The 19371-nt window shown below is 44.8% G+C and overlaps 1 protein-coding gene across 1 annotated transcript in view; it reads left to right on the top strand.

Annotated features, from left to right (window-relative positions):
* Positions 1 to 19371, top strand: part of BSN (bassoon presynaptic cytomatrix protein) — a 99618-nt gene that overhangs the window by 8016 nt on the left and 72231 nt on the right. The gene's annotated exons all lie outside the window — the stretch shown is intronic.

Raw genomic sequence — 19371 nt, 5'->3', positions numbered from 1 at the left:
GTAAAATGAGAAATTTAACTAAATAATCTCCAAAGTCCCCTCCACCTCTGACAGCTTATTTCTGTGAGACGATTGAAAAGGAAGGAGGATGCTTCCCACTGTTCAGCTTCACAGAGTAGAGAAAACAAGTACAACGTGCAGCCTTTAGGTTAATTAGAAGAGCTTTAAATGAAGAGGATTGCTCTTCCATTGTGCCCCAGAGATCTTCCAGAGTGGACAAAATGACCTCACAATCAAGCCTGGAGCCAGGAGAGGGACTGGCTGGCCACTTGATTGCTCCTGGTAAGCAGGGGCTCTTGAAAAGCTTTTGGCCTCCTTCTGGCTTAGCTGGCCAGCCAGCAAGGCTCCCACCTGGGCCTGCAGAACCTGCTGCAGGCTCCCTGTTCCCAGCGGTGCTCGACTGCTTATCTCCTGAGTGTTGTCCCATCCATATCCCACAGGTGCTCTGGCAGCAGCCAGTGTGCTCACGATTTCCAGGGGAGCCAGGGTTGGCAAACACTTCATGGTGGGGGAGAGAGGGCATGGAAAGGGCTGGCCTGAAAGAGACTTTAGTTCTGCCTCCTCCAGTGGGGCAGTTGGGCAGCTTCCTTCACTTGTAGAGTGAGGAGATGGATGTGGTACTCTCTGCAGTTTCTCCTGCAGCTCTGTGGGTTCTGTGGGCTCATGCCAGGTCTCCTCCAATGTCAAGGTCTGGCATGTGAGGCCACTTCCTTCAGGAGCATGGTTTAGCTTCAGCACGTGATGTGTTTGCTCTGTCCTCCTTTTATTTTGAGCTTCTAATCCAGCCCCTAACAGATACCAGAATGGCTGCTTCCATGTTCCCTGAAGGCAGAAGCTCTGCCTTAGTGTGAATACCCCAGTGGTCCATGGCCTTTGGTCCCTCCCAGGCAGATGACTCCACTGTTGGAAAGTTCTTCTTTCCCTTTGTGGGTCTCCTTACACCTCCTGTACCTTGGTCCTGGCTCTGCCCTCGGACACAGCTGACTTATCTGCTCACAGGTTTGGCAGGAGCTCACTGTGCTCTCACCTCCTCAACCCCGTCTTCTCTCTAGACGTCTCCAGCTCCTGTGGCTGGGATGTGACTCTGGGATCCTTGCCGACCTGGGCCGTCCTGCCCAAGGCTGTCAGATCCTGAGGACTGGGAGGCTCTGAGAACAGGGCTCAGGGCTCAGCATGTCACACGGACTGTGAGTGAGACAGTCTGAAGGGTGAGGGGCCTAGGCTCATGCAGCCTGAGAACACCATCCTGCGTCTTTCTGAGTGCTCTCTGGCACTGTACCCCACAGTTGTGCAGGCTCATGCTGGACATCTCAGCATGAAGGCTGGGTTCCCTCCATCCTGGGCTTGTGCAACCTGGGTGTGAATCTTTGGGGGTTCTGCATGGGTCCCTGCCATAACTTCTCTGGTTGTACTTAGAGATCCCTTCCAACCTAGGGAGACCCTTTTGGATCCTGACTCTGTCCTCTCAACTGGGGTAATAACTAAGGCAGTGTGATTGTTTCAGTAATCATGCTGTGAGAACTTCTCCCCTTCCTATGGCCCTGTGAGCCCACTTTCTAAACCCCTTTATTATCTTATCTTGAGTGGCCAGTGTTGGTTTCTAGAGGCCACAGCCTTGTTAGCTTGGGTTTGGGGTCATGCCGGCTGAGGACAGTGTCTGAGACAGGGCTGGGCTGGAGAGGCAGCCGCTGCTTGCACCTTAGCCGTGGCAGTCCCTGAGCAGGCTTGTCCTTCCCTGGTGGGCCAGGTCATGCTGGTCTCTCTTTGGGGTGTGTTGGCCTTTGGCTCGGTAGGTGAGATGTCCCCAGGGGCAGCGAATGCTCTGCAGAAGAAAGTTTTAAACACACATAAAAGGAGAAAAGGTGGTATGGTGAACTCCCTCCTGTGACCCCGTCACCCAGCTTCAACAATCAGTGTTTCATCTATATTCCTCCAGTTTTTTGGTGGGGCTGGAGTATTTACAATTAAAATCCTAACATATCATTTCACTCATAAATACTTTACGATGTACCTCTAACAGTTAAAAGATATTTTTATTTTAATCCAATGACATTATCACAGTCAACAAACCTAACTGTAACTTCTTTCTCTTTTAAAAAAATTATTTATTTTTATTTTTGGCAGCATTGGGTTTTCATTGCTGCTCATGGGCTTTCTCTAGTTGTGGTGAGCAGGGGCTACTTTTTGTTGCAGTGTGTGGGCTTCTCGTTGTGGTGGCTTCTCTTGTTGCAGAGCACGGGCTCTAGGCACATGGGCTTCAGTAGTTGTGCATGGGCTTAATTGCTCCGCAGCATGTGGGATCTTTCTGGACCAGAGACTGAACCTTTTTCCCCTGCATTGGCAGGTGGATTCTTTTTTTTTTTAGAACTTTTATTGAGATACGGTTAACATACAATAAACTGCATATGTTTAGAGTGTACAGTTTGGTATTTATTTTCTTATTAGTAATGTATATATGGCAAGCCCAACCTCCCAATTCATTCCCCCCAACCCTCCCTGCTTTCCCAACTTGGTGTCCATGTTTGTTCTCTGCATCTGTGTGGCAGGTGGATTCTTAACCACTGTGCAACCAGGAAAGTCCCTGTAATTTCTTTTTCTGTTTAAATTTTATTTTATTTTTTTAAGAACTTTTATTGAGATACAGTTAACATACAATAAACTGCATATATTTAGAGTGTACAATTTGGTATCCCAATCTCCCAGTTCATTCCCCGCCAACCCTCCCCGCTTTCCCCACTTGGTGTCCATATGTTTGTTCTCTACATCTGTGTGGCAGGTGGATTCTTAACCACTGTGCCACCAGGAAAGTCCCTGTAATTTCTTAATATAACCTAATACCTAGTCCATGTTCAATTTTCCTTGATTATCTCAAAAATGGCTTTTTATTTTTTATTAAATTTTTTAATTAAAAAATTTTTTGCAAAAGACACATTTTTATTTATGTGTATATGGGGAGTTCAGAGAAAAATGTGATTTCCACAAATGACTTTTTAGAGTTGGTTTGTTCAAATCAGAATCCAAACATACCTTGCATAAATATAGACTATTATATATATGTAATGTATATATGTGTACTTATTTCAAAATAATGATATAGATATTTTTACTAACAATGATACTAATGAATGTAGTTTAAGATTCCCTTGTGGTTTCTTTTGTCCTTAGTTTATATACTTTCGGGGATGTGTAGTCAAAGTTATGTCTTTTATTTATTTACTTATTTTAAAATATTTATTTATTTATTTATTTGGCTGCACTGGGTCTTAGTTGCAGTACTCAGGATCTTCATTGGTGCGTGTGGCATCTTTTAGTTGCAGCATATGGGATCTAGTTCCCTGACTAGGGATTGAACCTGAGCCCCCTGCATTGGGAGTACAGAGTCTCAACCACTGGACCACCAGGGAAGTCCCAAAGTTCTGTGTTTTAGAGTTATTAGAAATGATTCTTCTCTGTGTGGTTATGCTATTAAGAGGCTATACAATTAAGTTTTTTTTTTTCCAGTTTGTGTTCAGTTTGTGAGGATTGCTTTTTGATCACTTACCTGTGGCCACTGTTATACTATACAGTAAATCAACCAAAACTGTGGCTTCAAATAGCAATTTTTTATTCTCACTCATGCATCTTCATGCTGGCTACAATTCTCTGATCTAGGCTGGGCTCCAGGCTGCAGGTGAGTCCAGGTCTGCTCCACACGTCTCGCATCTTCCTCAGACAGCAGGCTAGCCAGGGCGTGTTCCTCCCGTGGTGATGACAGACGCACAAGAGGGCATGCCTAACCACACACACACATTTCAAGCCTCTGCTTGAAATGACACATCTGCTAACATTTCTTTAGTCAAACCAATTTATTTATTTACTTATTTATTGGCTGTGTTGGGTGTTCATTGCTGTGCGCGGGCTTTTTCTAGGTGCGTGGAGCGGGGGCAAATCTTTGTTGCGATGTGCAGGCTTCTCAGTGCAGTGGCTTCTCTTGTTGTGGAGCACAGGTTCTAGGTGCGTGGGCTTCAGTAGTTGTGGCGCTCAGGCTCAGTAGTTGTGGCACTTAGGCTCAGTAGTTGTGGTGCGTGGGCTTAGTTTCTCTGCGGCGTGTAGAATCTTTCTGGACCAGGGCTCGAACCGTGTACCCTGCATTGGCAAGCCGGTTCTTAACCACTGTGCCATTTTATAGTTAAGCCCCAAATCAAGGTGTGATACTGTAGTTACTATGGCTACATAACAAATTACCCCAAAACTTAGTGGAATAAAACATCCATTAGTTTGCTCATAGATTCTGTAGGTCAGGAATTCAGGCAGGGCACAGTGGGGTGGCTTATTTCTGCTCCACAATGTCTGGAGTTTCAGCTGGAAGACTTGAAGGCTGGGGACTGGAATCATTTGATATGTCATCTTCATCATTTACAAGTCGTACGGCTGATGCTGGCTATTAGCTGGGAGGCTGCAGTGCTTCTCCATCTGGACTAGATTGAGCTTCCTCACAACATGGTTACTGGGTTCCCAGGGTGTCCTGAGAAAGGAAGTCAGATGGAGACTGTGCCGCCTTTATTACCTAATATCAAAAGACGTACATTGTTACTTCTGCCACATTCCATTTATTAGGGCAGTCACAAAGTCCTGCCCAGGTTTGAGAGGAGGAGACAGACTCCATCTCTTGATTGGGAGTGTCCAGGTTTTATAAGAGCATATGAGGGAATTCCCTGGTGGTCCGGTGGTTAGGACTGCAGGGGGCGTGGGTTTGATGTCTGGTCAGGGAACCAAGATCCTGCATGCCGTGTGGCTTGGCCAAAAAAAAAAACAAAAACCAAAACCAACCAACCATGTGAGACTGGAAATCTCACTGAGATTATTTTCAAAAATAGAGTCTGCTGCAGCTGGAAAAATATACTGTACCTCTAGTGGGAGGAATTTCAAAGTCGCACAGCAAAGGGCGGAAATTCACAGAAGGTAAAGAATGGAGAACAATGCCATCCACCATATTTTTTCTTTTCCATTTAATTTTCTTAAAATTATGTAAAACTTTCATGTGATTCCAAAAACAAAGAACCCAAGGTGTACTGAGAGAAGTCTAGTTCCATTTTGTTTCCTTCCACCTTGTCCTCTGCCTTCCCTGATGAGAAACCATTTTTATCAGATTTTTCCATTGTTTCTTTTTGAAAATATAAGGAAACACATACATTTATTTACCTTTCTTTTTAAGATAAAAGGTAAATAACAGATTCTAAACACTATTCTATACTTTGCCTTTTTTTCACTTAATATATCCTAAAGATCACCTCATAGCAAAATACAGAAATCCTTCTGATTCCTATTTGCATCTGTACACTGCTCTATCGTGTGGACATGCCATGGTTTTTCCATGGACATCAGCCTGTGTCCAGTCTTTTACAGATACACCACAGTGAGGAACTTGGTATATATGTCATTTTATATTTTTACCAGCATATCTATGGGATAGTTTACCAGTGTATCTATGGGCTATTTTGTTTTTTTCCAGTGTATCTATAGGATAGTTTCCTGCTGGATGCAGAAACAAAGTGGTAAATGCACGTTTTGTTATATGTTGCCAAGCCTGAAGGGCAAGGGCAGATGCTGGGAGCTAGTGAGGGGCTTGAACAGTATTCAGGTGTGAGAGGATGCCCACTGGATGAGGATGAGGAGGGGGTGACGGGGAGTGGGGAGGCGGGTGAGAGTGCTGAAAAGTGCTCAACTTCTGAATATATTCTGGATGTAGAGTCAGCAGGGTGGCTGAAGGGTTGGCTGTGAAGAGTTAGAAAAAGAAAGGAATCAGGAGGACCCCTAAGTTCTGGCCTGAACACCTGGTGCACACTGGAGGCAACAAGGATGGGGAGGAGTTCAGGAGTTTGTTCCTGAACAGCTTGTGTTTTAGAGGCATCCAAGTGAGATGTTAGGTAGGCAGCTGGGTATTCAAGTCCGGGCTAAAAAAAAAATAAAGTAGCACTTCACCTGCAGATGCTTTCATATTAATGCCACCTGATTCCTACAAGCACTGAGAAGGAGATAAGGAAGAGGAATAAATTGAGGCAATACTGGAGTTCCAAGAGGGCAAGTCAAATATATTCAACTCAACAAGCATTTATTTTATCAAACGAAATGCTAGAAATGAAAACACTCACAAGAGGCCTGGCATTAAATGCCAACTGATGCCTGGTTCCTGTGCAGGGATGAAGATATAAAGGTGAACAGGGGACTTCTCTGGTGGCGCAGTGGTTAAGAATCCACCTGCTAATGCAGGGAACATGGGTTTGATCCCTGGTCCCGGAAGATCCCACATGTCACGGAGCAACTAAGCCCCTGTGCCGCAACTACTGAGCTTGCGCTCTAGAGCCTGTGAGCCACAACTGTTGAGCCCACGTGCTGCAACTACTGAAGCCTGTGCACCTAGAGCCCACGCTCAGCCACAAGAGAAGCCACCACAATGAGAAGCCTGCACACCACAATGAAGAGTAGCCCCCACCACATGCAACTAGAGAAAGCCCGTGTGCAGCAATGAAGACCCAACGTAGCCATAAGTAAATAAATAAATAAATTTATTAAAAAAATAAAGGTGAACAGGTAGATTAGCATCCCTGTTTCCTACTACAGAGCATCTTTGAGTTAAATTTGGTTGAGGGTATGGTCTCTGCCCTCTGGGAGCTCTGACTCACTCATTGGGAGATGCTCTGAGAGCCCACTGTGGTCCATTCTTCTCATCTTCACGTACATCTGCTAAAACAGATACAGAATTTGAGCCTCAGACCAGAGAATTTACTTGCAAGTCCTGGCCCATCCCACAGACTCAGACTACCAGAGCCACAGAGAACACCCTCTCACTGTAGGAAGAGTATCACCTTTTCCTCTTAACCCTTACTTGTGTTCGTGAAACTCCAGGATGGCTGCTGTGGTGTGGGACAGAGTTCCCTTGGCAGATTTTGGGGACTGGGAAGAGGGCAGGAGGGAGGGCTCCAGGTCTGGGGTTGCTGCTCTGAGGTGGTGATCTGCTCATGGGCAACTGGGGTAGAGATAACATAATTTGACCCTGTGATGTACATTTCTCTGGGCCCTGGGGGCAGGCTGTGGCACATGGATCTGGCTTAGAAGCCAGTGGACTGGAGTAGGTCTTTCCCAATGGCCAAGCATCCTTCTCTGCTCCCTTCCTATACTGAAGCACTTTTGCAAGTGATAGTGCTTAGTGCTAACTGCCAGGGTGAGAGAGGCTTCCTGCCATGGTGCTACTGGGGAGCTGTGATGAGCCTGTGGAAGAAAGGGAGGAAGGGAAGAGACAGAACAGGGCAGCTTTCTCTAGATTCTCCCAACAGACCAGGTCTGCCCCCACCCTACCCCTTACTCCCTAGCTTTGTCAGGGTATATGGTGGAGCCCCTTCAAGGATCCCTGCTCTCATTGGTACTTGGCACCTCCTTGGCCAGCGTGGTGTACTCCTTGACTTGCCTGAGCTGAAACACAGAGACTGAGGGGCAGCAAGTACATGGCTTCTGTGCTGTCCCTACCCAGGTACTCAGTCAGGTACAAGGAACCCTGGGAAACACGTCCAGGGCTCCAGGGACAGATGTCACATGACCAGCTCCTTTTATTTTTTAAAAAATATTTTTAAAATATATTCTTTTTCATATTCTTTTCCGTTACGGTTTGTCACAGAATATTGAATATAGTTCACTGTGCTATACAGTAGGACCTTGCTGTTTATCCTACATATAATAATTTGCCTCTGCTAACCCCAAACTGCCAATCCTTCCCTCCCCCACCCCTGCTCCCCCTTGGCCAGGTCCTTTTCTGAATGGTAAGAACCTCCACACCTCTGAGTGTGGTATGAGATGTCCTCCCTGTCCTCAATTCATAGAGCCTGGTGGGGACTCTTGGTGGCGACACTGCCCCTTTCGATTGCCAAGACCTTGATTCCTGCTCAAGGAGTACCACTTCTGGTGGTACTCAAAACCTGTTTTAAGTGGCATGAAAAAGGAGGAAACTAGAAGCTTTGCCTTTTTGGAAACCATCCTGGGTTTCCTGTACTCCCATATGAGCCCTTATTCTGGGACTCTTAGGCTGGTGTGATGCAGGGACAGTGACCCCAGGAGTAATTAAGGCTGAGCCTCCTGGCAAGGTTTTCAGGGAACATGGGCCTTGGTCATGCTCCCTCAGCTTCCTTTTCCTTAGTCTGTACTGGTGGCTCAGGAGAAACAAGACATTCAGATAAAGATATACATAGCTTTTGAAAAGATAGTAACGATACCTAGTAATAATTGAATGATTTTGCTTACACAGTATTTTTTCCTCTGTGTAGCTCTGGCCAATAGAGGGTCAGAATCACTGGTGAGGAAAGGAAAAACTGAGGCCAGAGAGGTAATGGGCGTTTCCAAGAACCGCATAGCAAGGTGCGGCAGGACCAAAAGGAGGAGCCTGGGCTGCCCGCCCTGGCCTCTGTTCAATGAATCTCCCTGGCTACTTTAGGATGAGGAAACTTCCCTGTGTCCAGTGAAGGGAGCAGGCATCCAGTATATAGGACTGGCCTGCTTGGTACCCTTTCTACCCCTGGGTAGAGTGGGCTAGGGGTGGAGAGCAGGTGACAGTCTCAGGGTGGTCTTGGGGTATAAGGCTCCAGGGCCAGAAGAGAAGAGCCCAGCTCTCACTAGATGGAATTTAGGGGCAAGGCCTCTGCTGCAGACTCTTCCAAACAACTCACTCTTTTTCAAAATAATTAATTAATTTATTTATTTATTGGTCTTCGTGGCTACACCTAGGCTTTCTCTAGTTGTGTCAAGCCTGGGCTTCCTCTTTGTTGCGGTGCCCAGGCTTCTCTTGTTGTGGAGCACGGGCCCTAGGTGTGTGGGCCTCAGTAGTTGCAGCACGTGGGCTCAGCATTTGTAGCTCACGGGCTCTAGAGCACAAGCTCAGTAGTTGTGGCGCATGGGCTTAGTTGCTCTGCGGCATGTGGGATCTTCCTGGACCAGGGATCGAACTCGTGTCCCCTGCATTGGCAGGCGGATTCTTAACCACTGCGCCACCAGGGAAGTCCCAAACAACTCACTCTGATAGTGCACCCACTCTGTGCCAGGCCCCAGAGGCCTCAGGGTGCAGTTGGGAACAAGGAGAGAGGTCATTCAGTCTTCTTTTATGTGCTGGCATGGATGCAGGGGGTACCTTGTGAACAAGCCCACAAGCTCTAGGACCTTGTGGAGTGTACAGCCTTCAGGAATAAGACCCACAGCTGTACAAGTGATTCTGATAAAGTGTGCTGGTTATTATTGTATGACCTGCCTTGTGGGGGGTGGGTTTAGACACCTAAGATATATACGACACCACCAACACCCTCTTCGGACAAATTAATTTCTCTAGAGGCCCTGCTTTATCCCCAGGGAAGCCTTTGCTCCCAAATGGTTCTCATTCTGAGAATGCTGTTTCTTTGTCCAGTATTTTGTTCATTATTTATTTTGTTCAGTGTTCATTCAGCGAGCATTTATTAATCCTACTGTGTACCTGGGTCTGTGCAGGCTCTGAGTTCACAGAGGAAATGCAGTAGTCAGCCTACTTGGATCCCACAGTCTGGGTGAGTATGAGGGACTCAGCCAAAGCCACACAGTTCAGAGAAAGGAGCAGTAAAACTTCTCTGGTGCCCCAGTGTGGGTCTCGGAGTGCTGGTGTCCTGCCAGCCTTGGGCAGGATTTCTTTTGTAGCTGGACAGGCCTGAGTCTCAGATGATGGCTGCTCGTACACACACACGCACGCACAGGCACACACCCTGACCCTGTTACCTCCTGCTGCTCCAGAGACAGCCTAACGGCCAGGTTCCTATCCTTAGCTGCCTAGACCTCCCAGTGGGCTCAGATCCTCCTGATCATGCTCTCCTTCTCGAAACTCCCTTCTTGGTTTTGTAGCACATGCTTGTTTACTTGTTGGTCTCCTTTGTGGCACTGCCTGCCCTGTCTGCTGAGGTCCCCAGGACTAAGCCAAATCTCCTCTTCTCACTAAGCCCACCCAGGGCTTCTACACAAAAGGTGCTGCATGCTGACGGCTCCCCACTCTCCAGCTCAGGTCCTCCCACTCCCAGTGGACATCTCCACATGGGCCATCACTATGCCATCAAATGCCCCCTCACTTTCTCTCCGCTTTGGCTGGAATAATGCTTAATGTTGGGTTTACAGGACCCCTTTTCTTAGGAAAACTTGAGTCTGTACCATGATGGACATAATCTGACGTAAAGACTTTTTGAGGACAGGAATGTCGATGCTTTTGTTTGGTGTCCATGAGAGATCTTAAACAGTCTTTTTTTAAAAAAAAAATTATTTGGGCGTGCTGGGTCTTAGTTGTGGCATGCGAGATCTTCATTGCAGCATGCGGGATCTTTTTTTCGTTGTGGCATGGGAACTCTTAGTTGTCGCTTGTGGATCTAGTTCCCTAACCAGGGATCAAACCTGGGTCCTCTACATTGGGAGCATGGAGTCTTAGCCGCTGGACCACCAGGAAAGCCCTTAAAAAGTGTTTTGTTTGGGAATGGAACCTCTTGTCAGGCCCAGGCCTGGGCTCCCCAAATCAGTAGGAGCAGGTGAGCAGAGTGTGGATGGTCAGAGAACACTTCTGGTGGGAAATATCATAATCCAATTTGGACAGCCTTAAGTCAAAAAGAGGGGCCATATTATAAGATCACAGATGCATCTTTCAGAACTCAAGAGTAATTTACTGTCAGCTCTCAGATAAGGATGAGGACCAGGGAGATCATCTTCTCCTCCCAGATCTGCTTCTCTTCTTCTCCTTCCTGCTTCTTCTTTCTGTGGCCTGGTGATTCTGACTTCTCCAGACTGGCTGGTGGGAATCTTGGCAACTCAAGCTCACACATCCCTCTCCCTGTTTTCCTTTCCCTCCCCCATTTCAGTTCTCCAGGGGAGAGACTCTGAGAGGCTCAATGTGGGCCAGGGCCAGCATCAGCTCTGATCCACAGTGCAGGTTGGGCCACATTGTATAAACTGCACAGGACTCTTTTGCAGGGTCATTCCACCAGATTCCCCCACTAAGTGGAAAGCTTATGGTCCACCCACAAGGGTCATCTGTACGATCCCTGCTGCTGGCCAGTGTGTCAAAGTGCCCCTTAAACACCTCTTCCATGTGCAGCCCTTTTGACTCTATCTTACACCCTGGAGAACCTGGTATTCAGGTTAGACAGAAGACCAGGTGGACCAGAGTGATTGCCAGGGCATGTGCCCTAAAGAGTGGAGGATGGCTCCTGGACCTGATTCTTTGCTTGCCCAGGAAGAGCAGAACATATTCCAGCAGGCTTGGGCTCACTCCACTCCATCGCCTCAGACTCCTATGAGCAGCTGCCTTTCACAGCAGCAGCTTTTCCTCTCAGAAGCCTGCTTCTGGGGTCCCCTTCTCTTGCTCTGGGACCATAAGTATGCTTCCTCTTTTCTACCCAACTGCTTCTGCTCTTCAGCTGGGTCCTGGCTTAGGGTCCCGTTCTCTCCAGGAGCATACCATCACTGTGGCACTGGAGCCTTCCTGTGACTGTTGCCTTAGTCTAAAGGCTTGGTGTTGGGGGTAGGAGCAGTAAGGGGCTTGCTCCCTCCTTTTCTCATGGTAAAACAGTGCTGAATAGCTGTCAGCAGCTACTGGAGCTCACCCACCAGGCTTCCCAAGGGCAGGAACTCTGTCTAACCCTTTGAGAAACATTGGGAAGGGATGGGGCTCAGGGTCGGCCATGGTGAATTGCAGCCTTCCCATGGAGAAGCCTTGCTTCTGGGTGGGCCCGGGTGGGTGGGTCCAGGTGTTTCTCCTGGAGTTGGAAACTTGGTCTATCCTGTTGGGATCTTCCTTAAGGATGCTGGCAGTTTCCCTTTTCTAAGCAGGTGTACAGCAAGGGCACCCTGGAGGAAGCCTAGTAGCTCTCATCAGCCGTATCAGCTTGTGACAGGGCTCCATAGGGAGACCTTCCTTGCAACTTTGGCTTCAAGGTGAGCCTCTTAAAACCCCAGCAGCACAAACCACACCTTTGGAAAGCCAAGGCCAGACCTCCAGGCAGATATAACAGAGACCCTCCTTCACCCTCGCCCCCCACTCCTCCCCAGGATAGACCCCATTGTCCCGCTGATCTGGCTACATTCACTAAGGGAGGAGAGACATGGAGGGGAGTGGGCGGGGGCAGGAAAGCCTGCATGGGGTGGCTTCCCTCGGGTGACCATGATACCACTGATCAAGGTGCTAACTGTGTGGTTACTTAGCATGACTGGGACAGGGAGAGCAAGTTTACTATATTTTTATCCCAGACTAAGTCACCGGGTGGCCCTGGGCTCCTCAGTACTCAGTAGGGAGGGACATAGTGGGGACCCCAAAAATAGGATGGACACTCTGCAGGGATTTGGGGAGGGAATCTTGCTGAGAGGTAGCTCTCAGCCCTTTTTGGATCCTGCTACCCCCATGCGTCTCAGAGATCTTGCCTGAGCAGGACTCTTGTTGCCAGTGAGGCTTGTTCTTTGTCTTTGTTCCCGTGTTCTTTTCTTGGCTTCCCTTTTTTATGCTACCGTCCTGACTCCTGGTATATCCAGGTAATTTTGAGTTTTAACTTTGTGGATGAGACTCTTCTGGAATTAGTAAAAATTATATAATTAAGACACGAATATATTCTTGATGTATATATTCAAACAATCCAATCATATATTGAGTAAAACTTCTATTTTCCCTTCTTTTTCTAGCATTACTACTTTTCTGTATGTATTTCTAAGACCATTCTCCAAGTATTTATATTCGTGAATCTGTTGTGTACATGTACACACACTTTTTAACAATAGATCCGTTTAAAAAAAATAAAAAAATAAAAATAAGATCAGTTTTATTTTCTGTAGTAACAAAAATTTAATCACCAAACAAAACTTGAGCACCCAAGGGCCATCGCAGGCACAATGTTAGGCTGCCATGATGAAGTGGCAGCTCCTCCGGAAATCACTGCCCTAGGGAAAGTTGCGCTGCCTAGGAGGGGCACGGAGTTAGACTTAGCCCCCTTTCCCTGCTCAGGCTTAACAAAAGAGGAGGCACAAAGTCCTGCAGGGTCTGCACCTCCAGAGAACGCTGGTCAAGACAGGAGGGGATGGAGATTTGGAGCTGGGAAGGGTCTTCAGCCATTCACATTGAGCTACTTCTGAACTGTCCCTCAGAGTTCAGCATTTGGGATCAGGACTTGGTGGGTGATCTCACTTCCATGGGTCAAAGCAAAGGCAAGGGAAGGTGGACTGGAGCAGTGCGTTACCTGGACCTCCAGCCATCAGGCCCTGGGGCATGGGGTGCCCACTCTATGTGCGGAGTGCCACTGGCTGTGGCATCTTCCTCTCCTGTGACGCCAGGGCCTTAGGATCGCCCTGGGGTCTCAGGGCCACCTGAGCTACCAAGGCTTCCAGGACTACCTGGCCTGCCTTGGGTGTTGGCGCTACCAGCTGCACCCACCGCGGTGGCCGTGGCCTTTGCACCTTTCTCCACCGTGCTTGTGGCTCCTTCACCATCTGTCATCTTGAATCTGCCCACCTCTCCACTGGCCACTAAAAGATCAACACACATACTTTTTAAAAAGAAACAAGATCACACTGAATATGTTGCTTTGCAGCCAGCTTTTTTTCACAGAAGAGTATGGAGAGACATTTCTTCCTACCCTTGCACTTCTCAAAGAATCAGCAGTTTGGGCCCTAGGTAACTTTTTGTCACCTTGTCCCTTCCTGAATTGGAGCAATCCTTGTGCCTTTTGGAGTCTGTTGGCCACTCCTGTATCCCAGGCATATCTTCAGGCAAGTTACCAGACCTTTGTCTAACTGGACACCTACTTGCTCAGCCTTTGAGAGTAACGTGAGCCAGAGCAGTTCCGTGCAGGGACAGTGCCCTTGCTCCTGAGGCTCTGCCTGTGAGCTTCAGAGAGTTTTCAGATTCTCATCTGATTTCCTGGCTAGGGCTGTCTCTTGGATGCACGGGTCCCTGCAAAATTCCTTTTTCTTCCCTGACGTGTGGTGTGAATTCCCTTTCTCTATTCATACCTTCTGCAGGTTGTATTGCTCAGATTCACGGTCATCTGAACAGAAGACTGCTTGCGAGGCAGGGCCACTTACAGTATGAGGAATCATCTGTGCTGGCATCTTGCCTTTCTTCTTGGCCCCCGTGGTGGCCTGTATTAGTACATACTGCTTATGTCGCTTCAGAGACCCAACCCTGAATCTGAGGGAGGGTGGACCCCAACTAACCTCTTCTTATTAAGGGTTTTGGTGTTTGAAATCTGAAATTTTTTCCAGTGCAGCCCAGCTCCATGTTGGATCAGACCTCTATTGCAGGGCAGAATAGTGCTTGGGGTCATTTATTCATTCAATAAATATTTATTGATCACATACTACATGCTAAGCACTGTTCTAGGCAGTCTTTATGGTTGCCTATCATGTCCTCCTCCCAAATTTCTTCTTTGTTTTTTGCTGATTTCCTCACTGCTTGCAGGAGGCTTTTGCCTCTAAATTTACCTCAGGAACATTCAAATTTCCAACCAAATAAATCACAAGAATTTTTCTCTCAGTTTTAACTCAAACTCTATCCTACCAGGGGCATTTAAATCTTCTATGAAATGCCAAACAAACAAGAGGCATGTTTCCTAGAAACTGGCCTTGGTGTGTTTCTGACGAGGCATTTAGTTTTAAAGGGTTGGGAGTGTTAGAGTAGGGTTTGGAGGGGCCTACATTCCCAGGTCAAGTCCCAGCCTCGCTGCCTGTTTTTCTGGTGCCTTTAAACTGCTTTGCTTCTTTAATCTTCAGTCTTCTTATTGGAAAATATGGAAATGATAAGAGTACCCACCCTGCGTGGTTGTTAGGAGGTTGATTATGTAAAGGGTGAGTCTGGCACATAGAGCGAGCTGAGAGCCTGATGATGCTGGGGGTGATGGTGTTGGTGGTCTAACTCCCAGGAACAAAAGGCACTGAAGCCATTATGTATTTCATCAGGCAAGATTTTTTTTTAAATACTACTTTTTATTTTCTAATTTTGTGAATGCTTAATACATTAGCACAATAGCACATGCTTGCAGTTTAGAAATGAATATTGCATATTTGGGGGAATAGGCTCAGGTAGTATTTTTTTTAAATTAATTAATTATTTATTTATTTTGGCTGTGAAGGGTCTTAGCTGTAGCAGGCGGGATCTTTAGTTGGGACATGTGAGTTCTTTAGTTGTGGTATGCAGACTTTTAGTTGCGGCATGCATGCAGGATCTAGTTCCCCAACCAGGGATCAAACCTGGCCCCCTTGCATTGGGAGTGTGGAGTCTTACCCACTGGACCACCAGGGAAGTCCCTCAGGTAGCATTTTGAAATTCTTTTTTAAGATATAATTCACATACCATAAAATTCACCCAATTTTAAATGTACCATTTAATGGTTTTTAGAACAGAGTTGTACAACAAAAACTACAGTCGAAGTCTGAAAAAATTTCATCACCCCAAAAGAAACCTCTCATCCATTAAGAGTCACTTCTCATTCTTCCCCACCCCCAGGCTTAGGCAGCCACTAATCTACTATCTGTCTCTATAGATTTGCCTATTCTGGACATTTCATGATTAAATACAATCAAGCAATATGTGTTTTTTTGTGTCTGACTTTTTTTTTTAATATTTATTTATTTGTTTATTTAATTTCCCTGTGCCGGGTCTTAGTTGTGGCACACAGGATCTTGAGTTGCAGCATGCGGGCTCCTTTAGTTGTGGCATGTGGGATCTAGTTCCCTGACCAGGAACCAAACCCAGACCCCCTGAATTGGGAGGTCAGTCTTTTTTTAAATAATTAATTAATTTGTTTATTGTCTGCATTGGGTCTTTGTTGCTGTGCGCTGGCTTTCTCTAGTTGTGGCAAGCAGAGGCTACTCTTCGTTGTGGTGGCTTCTCTTGTTGTGGAGCATGGGCTCCAGGTGCATGGGCTTCAGTAGTTGTGGCCTATGGGCTTAGTTGCTCTGCAGCATGTGGGATCTTCCCGGACCAGGGATCGAACCCATGTCCCCTGCATTGGCAGGCGGATTATTAACAACTGTGCCACCAGGGAAGTCCTGGGAGGTCGGAGTCTTAACCGCTGGACCACCAGGTTCAGTCTCAGACTTCTTTCACTTAGCATGTTTTCAAGGCTCATCCATGATATAGCCTGTGTCAGTATTTCATTCCTTTTTATTGCCCAGTTATATTTCATTGTATGGATATACCAAATTTTATTCCCTCATCGGCTCCTGGACATTTGGGTTGTTTCCACTTTTTGGCTTTGGCTATTTTGAGTAATTCTGTTATGAACATTTGAGTACAAGTTTTTCTGTAGACATATGTTTTAAATTCTTTTGGATGTATTCCTAGGAATAAAATTGCTGGGTCATTTGGTAACTCTACATTTAACATTTGGAGAACTGTTGGACTCATTTCTAAAGTGACTGTACCATTTTACATTCCAAACAGCATAACAATGGTTCCCTTTTTTTCCACATCCTTACGAACGTTTGTCATTATTTCTTTTTGATTTTAGCCATTCTAATTGGTATGAAGTGGTGTACATTGTGGTTGTGATTTGCATTCCCCTAATGACTACTGATTTGAACATATTTCATGTGATTGTTGTCTATATCTTCTTTAGAGAAATGTCTATTCAAATCCTTTGTCTATTTTTAAATTGGGTTGTCTTCTTATTGTTGAGTTGTAAAAGTTATTTGTATGTTTTGGACAGTAGACTCTTGTTGGAGATTTGATTTGCAAGCATTTTCTCCCATTTTGTGATTTGTCTCTTCACTCTCATTTTACATTTGCAGTAAAATAAAAAAATTTTAATTTTGATATAATCCCATTTACCATTTATTTTTGTCACTTGTGCTTTTGGTTTTGTATCTAAGAAACTATTGCCCAACCTAAGGTCATGAAGATTTTCTCCTATGTTTTCTTGTAAGAGTTTCACTTACATTTATGTCTGTGATACATTTGAGTTAATTTCTATGTATGGTGTGAGGTAGGAATCCAGCTCCATTCTTTTGCATGTGGCTATTCCAGCACCATTTATTGAAAAGACTTTTTTTCTCCATTGTATTTTCTTGGGATACTTATCAAAAATCAACTGACCATATACGTGTAAGTTTATTTCTGGACTCTCAATTCTATTCCATTAATCTATATGCTCATCCTTATGCCAGTACCACACTGTCTTGATTACTGTTGTATTGTAGTAAGTTTTGAAATTGGGAAGTGTGAGTCCTCCAACTTTGTTTATTCCCAAGAATCTTTTAACTCTTCTGGATCTCTTACATTTTCATATGAATTTTGGAAAGGAGAGGCTTGTCAGTTCTGTGAAGAAGCCAGCTGGGATTCTGACAGAGGTTGCATTGAATCTGTAGATCAATTGGGGAATATTGTCATCTTTACAATGTTAAGTCTTTTGATCCATGAACACGGATGTCTTTCTGTTTATTTAGATTTTTAATCTATTTCAACATTTTGCAGTTTTCAGTGTGTCTCACATTTTTGTTCGTTTGTTTAGCTTATTCCTAAATATTTTATTCTTTTTGATGCTATTGTAAATGGAATTGTTTTCTTAATTTCATTTTTTGTATTCATTGCTAGTGTATGGAAATAAAATTGGCTTTTGTATGTTGATCCTGAATCCTGCAACCTTGCTAAACTAATTTATTGTTTTGAATAGTGTTTTTAGTGGATTCCTTAGGACTTTACCATATTCAAGATCATGTCATATGCAAATAGAGATAACTATTTACTTCTTTGTCTCTTTTTTTCTTTTCTCTTCTTTTTCTTTTGTTTTTTGGCTGTTCTGTGTGGCATGTGGGATCTTAGTTCCCCAATCAAGGATTGAACCTGTGTCCCCTGTATTGGGACCATGGAGTCCTAACCACCGGACTGCCAGGGAAGTCCCTACTTCTTTCTTTATTATATAATTGCCTTTCATTTATTTTCCTTACCTAATTGCTCTGGTTAAGACTTCCAGTACTATGTTAAATAAAAGTGGTGAAAGTGGACATCTTTGTCTTGTTCCTGATCTTAGATGGAAAGTTCTAGTCTTTTGCTATTGAGTATGATGTTAGCTATATTTTTTTCATATATGGCTTTTATCATGTTGAGGAAAGTTCCTTCTATTCTTAGTTTTTTCCTAAATCAGCTTTTATCATGAAAAGATACTGAATTTTGTAAAATGCTTTTTCTGTATCAGTTGATGTGATCATGTGTTTTTTCCCCCTTCGTTCTATTAATATGGTGTGTTACACTAATTGATTTTCAGATGTTCAACCATGCTTGTATTCCAGAAGTAAATCCCATTTGCTCATGATGTATAATCCTTCTAATATGCTGCTGAATTCAGTTTGCTGGTATTTTCTTGAGGATTTTTGCATCTGTATTCATAAGGAGATTGACTTGTAGTTCTCTTTTCTTGTAGTGTATTTGTTGATATGAATTATTTTTCAACATTAGAGTTCACCAGTGAAGTCATCTGGATCTGGACTTTTCTTTGTTGGAAGTTTTAAAATTACCAATTCAGTCCCTTTACTTGTTATAGGTCTATTCAAATTTTTTTCCTCTTGAGTCTGTTTTGGTAGTTTGCATCTTTCTTGAAATTTGTCCATTACATCTAAATTACGCAAGGGCATATAATGTTCATAGTATTATCTTGTAATTCTGTTTATCTATTTATTAAAAAATTTTTTTTGGATTTTAATTTATCACAGTCTTTATTTACAACTTTATTGGCAAAAAAGAAAAGGGAATAATTCAAAACAGTTTAACACAGGGCATTGCAGCTGATCCTATCAGATTAATGAAGTTTCATTTTAAATGTCCATCTAATTGTCCAAAGATATACAATACTGAATCTGCATATGTGGTTTCTTTTATGAAGTATAGGCTCATATCTTAGGCAGTCTTTTTAAAAAATTAATTTATTTATTGGCTGCATTAGGTCTTCATTGCTGCACATGGGCTTTCTCTAGTTGCAGAGAATGGGGGCTGCTCTTCCTTGTGGTGCACTGGCTTTTCATTGTGGTGGCTTCTCTTGTTGTGGAGCAAGGGCTCAGTAGTTGTGGCACATGGGCTTAGTTGCTCCACAACATGTGGGATCTTCCTGGACCAGGGATTGAACCCATGTCCCCTGCACTGGCAGGTGGATTCTTAACCACTGCACCACCAGGGAAGTCTTAGGTAGTCTTTTAAACATATAAATACAAAGGAAATAGAATCATTCATTAAAAACTGCATTAAATGAAAGGTAATTTAATTTATGTTGTCCTTGTAATAACACATGCCCAATGAAAATCAAAAGCTGGAAAAGCAGTTACACTTCCTACTTGAGTGGACAGTTACAACAATCAATCATTTTCTGCAGTGACCGT

Source organism: Hippopotamus amphibius, chromosome 13 (assembly GCF_030028045.1).
Source record: "Hippopotamus amphibius kiboko isolate mHipAmp2 chromosome 13, mHipAmp2.hap2, whole genome shotgun sequence".
NCBI lineage: Eukaryota > Metazoa > Chordata > Mammalia > Artiodactyla > Hippopotamidae > Hippopotamus > Hippopotamus amphibius.
This window is presented reverse-complemented; position numbering and strand designations above follow the sequence as displayed.